This window comes from Halichoerus grypus, chromosome 9 (genome assembly GCF_964656455.1).
Source record: "Halichoerus grypus chromosome 9, mHalGry1.hap1.1, whole genome shotgun sequence".
NCBI classification, from domain to species: Eukaryota; Metazoa; Chordata; class Mammalia; order Carnivora; family Phocidae; genus Halichoerus; species Halichoerus grypus.
Genome location: NC_135720.1, coordinates 19,969,608 through 19,975,203, shown reverse-complemented (window position 1 = coordinate 19,975,203; position 5,596 = coordinate 19,969,608).

Sequence of the window (5,596 nt, the reverse complement as noted above, 5' to 3'; positions counted from 1 at the left end):
TGTTGTCCTGAGAAGAAGTGAGACATCAGGGTGTGGGCACTCAGAAGAGACAGCACGTGAGGGGCATGGGGAGAAGCATCTGCCTGCAAGCCAACGGGAAGCCTCAGAAGAAACCAGACCGACGAACACCTTGATTTTTCCAATTCCAGACTCTAGAGCTGTGAGAAATACATTTCTCTTGTGGTGTTTTTTTATGGCAGCCGTAGCAATCGACCACAGGTATATGCCTGGGAGCAGAACTGCTGGGTCATATGGGAACCCCGTGTTTAACAATTTGCAGAACCTCCAGACTATTCAAATGCGAGTCCTTATATGGATATATATTTTCTTTTCTTTTTAATGTATAGGAGTGGCATAGCTGTAAGTGGATGTTTAGTTTTTTAAAGAAATGAACCAACTATTTTCCAAAATGGCTGTACAGGTTTTCATTCCCACCAGCAATAGAGGAAGGCTCTGGAGCCAGGGGTCTTGGTGAGTCAGTGGTCTTGGAAAACCTTCATGACGACCCTGCCTGGTCACGCCACAGATGTTATCTATTGTGCTGAAAGACTCCAAAGAAATCAGTACATCCTTGACCTTTACGAGGAAGACATACTCTATCTGTTCTATAAGGCGTGTGTGAGGCGACAGTGTAGGTCCTAGGGAGAATGGAAGCAGAAGGAGCGAATAAAGCAGTTTTTCATGGGGTCCCTTCAGTTCCCCTGCTTCAATATATTTGTCTTTCTCAGTCTGATTTATTTCACTTAGGGTTCACTCTTGGTGTGATGTACTCTATGGGTATACATATGTATAGGAACATAGCCACCATTGTAGTATCATACAGAAGAGTTTCACTGCCCTAAGAATCCTCTGTGCCCTGCTTATTCATCCCGCTCTTCCCCTCCTGCAACCCCTCATTGTGGTTTTGATTTGCATTTGATTTGCCTTTTCCCTAATACTGTTAATCATCTTTTCTCTTTCTTTCCTTTCTTTCTTTTTCTTCCTTCCTTCCTTCTTTCTTCCTTCCTTTTTTTCTTCCTTCCTTCCTCTTCCTTTTCCTTTCTTCCTTTTTCTTTCTTTTTTCTCCTTCCTTCCTTGTTTTTTCTTCTTTTTCTTTCTTTCTTTTTCTTTTCTTTCTCTTTCCTTTTTCTTTCTTTCTTTCTTTTTCTTTCTTTCTTTCTCTTTTCTTTTTCTTTCTTCTTTCTTTTTTTCTTCCTCCTTTCACCTTCCTCCCTCCCTCCCTCCATCCCTCCCTCCTTCCCTCCCTCCCTCCCTTCGGATTTATTTACTTGTCAGAGAGAGAGCACAAGCAGGGGGAGCGGCACGCAGAGCAGGCAGCAGGGAGAAGCAGGCTCCCCGCTGAGCAAGGAGTCTGATGTGGGACTCAGTCCCAGGACCCTGGGATCATGACCTGTCTTTTCATGTGCTTATTGGCCACTTATATGCCTTTGTTTGCAGGGAAGGGAGATAATAGGTACAAAGTTTCAGTTATAAGGTAAGTTCTGAGACTCTAAAGTACAGCATGATGACTATAGTTAATAATACAGTATTGTATACTTGTAACTTGATCTTAAGCTTTCTTAGCACACACTCAGAAAGATGGTTAAGTATGTGAGGTGATGGGGTGTTAATTATCTTGGTAATCATTTTATAGTGTGTATGTATATCAAATTGTACACTTACAGTAGATATACGATTATATTTGTCAGTTATTCCTCTTGCTAAAGCTGGGGGAAAACCCTGCAAAGTTAAAATGCTACTATTTGTACTGACTACCTGATAAATCATTTTTGAGGCCAGACATTTAGTGTCGCTATATCGCGTCAATACAAAATACACAGGATATTTTTGAAGTAATTTTATAGAACTTTTAGATTTCTTATGCTTTCAATGTCTTCATTTTGAAATAAAAATATGTTTATCAAAAAAACACACAAATCCTTTGCCCACTTTTAAATTGCATTGTCTTTTTATTGTTGTATATCAGTGCTTTTTAAGGTTGAATTTGCTTCCAACTGGAGAGGAAAACAACCCATGATTTTGTCTAGTGTAGGGGCCAAGGGCAGGCTGCCCCAAGATGGGCCATTTTGCAGTCAAATGCTCTACCACTGAGCTATACCCCCTAGATGGGCCATTTTGGCACGAAGATTATTGAGTTAAAAAGCAATCAAAACCCAGCAGATTCTGGAAAAGCTCTTTACCTCCCCCTCACTACTGTCTAAAAGAATTTAGGTAGAGGACCTGCTCCAGGAAGAGAGCTATCACCATAGCTAACTACATTATCCTATGAACTGGGTGAGGCCGGTTTGGTCCAAGTCCTCTGTGTCCCATAGTTTCTCAGTGGCCCAGCAAACATTCACTCTTTTTCATCTTCCTATGGATTGCATTCCATCCCTCTGATGTCTGGACCCCAACCCCCTTCTCCTTAGTTCAGAATGACATATATACCTCATTTTGCCTGTCTTGGAATTTCCATGTCTGTGTGGATTCCCCATACATTCGAGATTAAATTTTACATTCTTGGGGCACCTGGGTGGCTCAGCAGGTTAAGCGTCTGTCTTCGGCTCAGGTCATAATCTCAGGGTCTTTTTTTTTTTTTTTTTTAATTTATTCATTTGAGACACAGAGATACAGAGACAGAGAGAGTATGAGCAGGGAGAGAGGCAGAGGGAGAGGGAGAAGCAAGCTCCCCGCTGAGCCAGGAGCCTGATGTGGGGCTCGATCCCAGGACCCTGGGATCATGACCCGAGCCGAAGGCAGACGCTCAACTGACTGAGCCACCCAGGCGCCCCATAATCTCAGGGTCTTGAGATCGAGTCCCGCGTCAGGCTCCCTGCTCAGTGGGGAGTCTGCTGCTCCTTCTCCTACCCCCGCCCACTCGAACGCGTGCATGTGCACTCTCTCTCTTTCTCTCAAATAAGTAAAATCTTAAAAAAATAAATAAATTTGACTTTCTCCTGTTGTCTCATGTCAATTTCTTAGTCCACCTAGAAAGACCTTGAAGGGAACTGGAAATTTTTGCTTCCTGACATTAGCGTGAGAGAAACTCAGTAATCCTTTATGATGAGCGAACAGAAGGCTAGCTGAAGACAAGGCACATGCTGACACCCTGCAACCTGCCCCCCCAACCCACTCCTGGGTGGGACTCTTCCAGGAATCTCCCAACTATCCTAATTTCAATACCTTGCTAGAGGGGAAAACAACCTCGATGATGAAAAGACCTCTGGTATCTTGTAGGTTGGTTCTCTTTAGCATAGGAAAGTTCTTTCGAAACCTCCCTTTTCCTACTTCCCCCAACTCCCAGTATATAATCACCACTCCTCAAGACCCCCATGCAGCTGCTCTTTCTGCCCATAGGTCCTGTCTCCATGCTTCAATAAAACACCATTTTGCACCAAATCAAGTACCCAAACAGCTCAACACAATATTAAATAAATCTTAGAGATAAAAGTTAGTTTGTGTAACAGTTACTGATATCAAAATCAAAGAATAAGAATCAAACAGCACTTACTATCAAATATGGAACACACAGGAATAGTACAGTTAGGAGAAATGTGAAATGATTTCTCAGTGTTTATTAGCCAGGTCTCTTTAGTGGGCAGGATTTTTGCAAATGTCTCAGTAGCCCTCACAACTCTGCTCTGATGTGAATCATGCTTATCAGTTATTCCAATGAATTGTAATTAAACAACCCCTCCCATTTACTGCACACCCAATGGGAGGTGATGCTTTTTCTACTGAAATCATTGAATTCTTGATAAAATTTTAAAAAATAGTTGCATTTTCTGTTTACTAATTTTTAGAAAAGGAAATAGCAGTGCACCTTTTTTGGTATTTATTATTCACTTAGGTAAAGAGAGTCTGGAACTTAACACCATGCATTTTCGGAGAAAGAAAACAAAAACCTAAAATGGGAAATACATATTTAACTAAAGGACTTAAAAGAACCTTAGAGTTCACTTGCAGTTAGATAAAAATCCTAGCCTTTTCTTAAAATCTTTCAGAAACGATTTCACTATCTCCTTCGAGTACCTATTTTACCTTCTAAATGTTCTTTCTTGCAGATAATCAAAATCATATTGGATGTTATACATCCCTCCTCTGCATTTAGTAGCAAAGGTGACCTAGCTTCTCCCCACCGACATCTTGACCCAAAAATGAAACTCTTCACCCTTCCTTGCCTGATGTACGAGAGTGCCCATCTGCACTTACATAGGTGACATGTGACTGCCATATATGTGGATGGGAAGAAGGGGGTCACTGTCGATCTGCATATTAGAAAAAAGGAAGTTTAATTTCTCTTTTTATAAATAATCCTCCCACTCAGTGTAAGTTCAAATATTTTCTTTCCACACCTTAATGGATCGCCTTGCCTGTTCCTGGAATGTGTCCGTGTCACAATGGGGGGCATCATGGACGCCAGTGATACTCTTTTTAAAAGCTTTCCTTTTTTGGGGCGCCTGGGTGGCTCAGTCGTTAAGCGTCTGCCTTCGGCTCAGGTCATGATCCCAGGGTCCTGGGATCGAGCCCCACATCGGGCTCCCTGATCCGCAGGAAGCCTGCTTCTCCCTCTCCCACTCCTGCTGCTTGTGTTGCCTCTCTCGCTGTGTCTGTCAAATAAATAAATAAAATCTTTAAAAAAAAAAAAAAAAGCTTTCTTCCTCCCCCCCCCTCCCCCCCCCCCCCCCCCGCCGCAACCTTCATTGTATATACATGTATATAAGTGGTTAGGACGTGTCTGAACGTTTTCGGGTATATTTTCTAAGAACTATTACAATGCTATTTAAAAGCAGCACCCAAGGGTGGTGTACGTGTCAGGGTTCGATCAGAGACACAAAAGCAGCAGGAGAGATATATTAAAGGATTTACTGCAGGGCAGTGGCCTGTGATCGTGGAGGTCAGTTCGGGCGAGTCCAAAGTCTGTAGGGCAGGCGGGAACTCTCAGGCATGAGCGGAAGCCGCTGTCCACAGGAGGAATTTCTTCTGGGAAGTTTCCCTTCTCCTCCTAATGCCCTTTTGCTGATTGAATCAAGCCGATTAAGGTCATCTAGAATAATCTCTTTTAAGTTGGCTGATTATGGACTTTAGTCATACCCACAAAACACTTTCACAGCAACACACAGATTAATATTTGATTGAATGACCGAGACTGTGGCCTAGCAGAGGTGACTCATACAACTCACCATCACAGGTGAGAATTATCTGTAGTCACAGAAGGCATATCACTGTTACATTTTATATTCATATGGAGAGAGCTTTTGGTTTAAAGCGTCAGCTGCTATATGCAACTCAACCATTTCTTTTCAACGGTGCATGATGCAAAATTAAATGGAACTCCTTGTTATATTCAAGTCCACCAAACTTGCATATACTGCTGCTGCTGTGTGGGTAGGTTTTTTACCATAAACTTTTGACTGTGATCAGCAAAAATACATACAGCATATAGCAAAGTACATAGAGCAAACTTACAGGCAAGGCTAGAAAAATTTTGCCATTCTCTCCCTTGATCTTAATGAACAAGTAAGTATCTAACTGAAGATACTTCAAAAATAGGCTATTGCAGTTGTTCTCAAACTTTTTGGTCTCAGGACCTGCATATGTATCAAAATTACTGAGG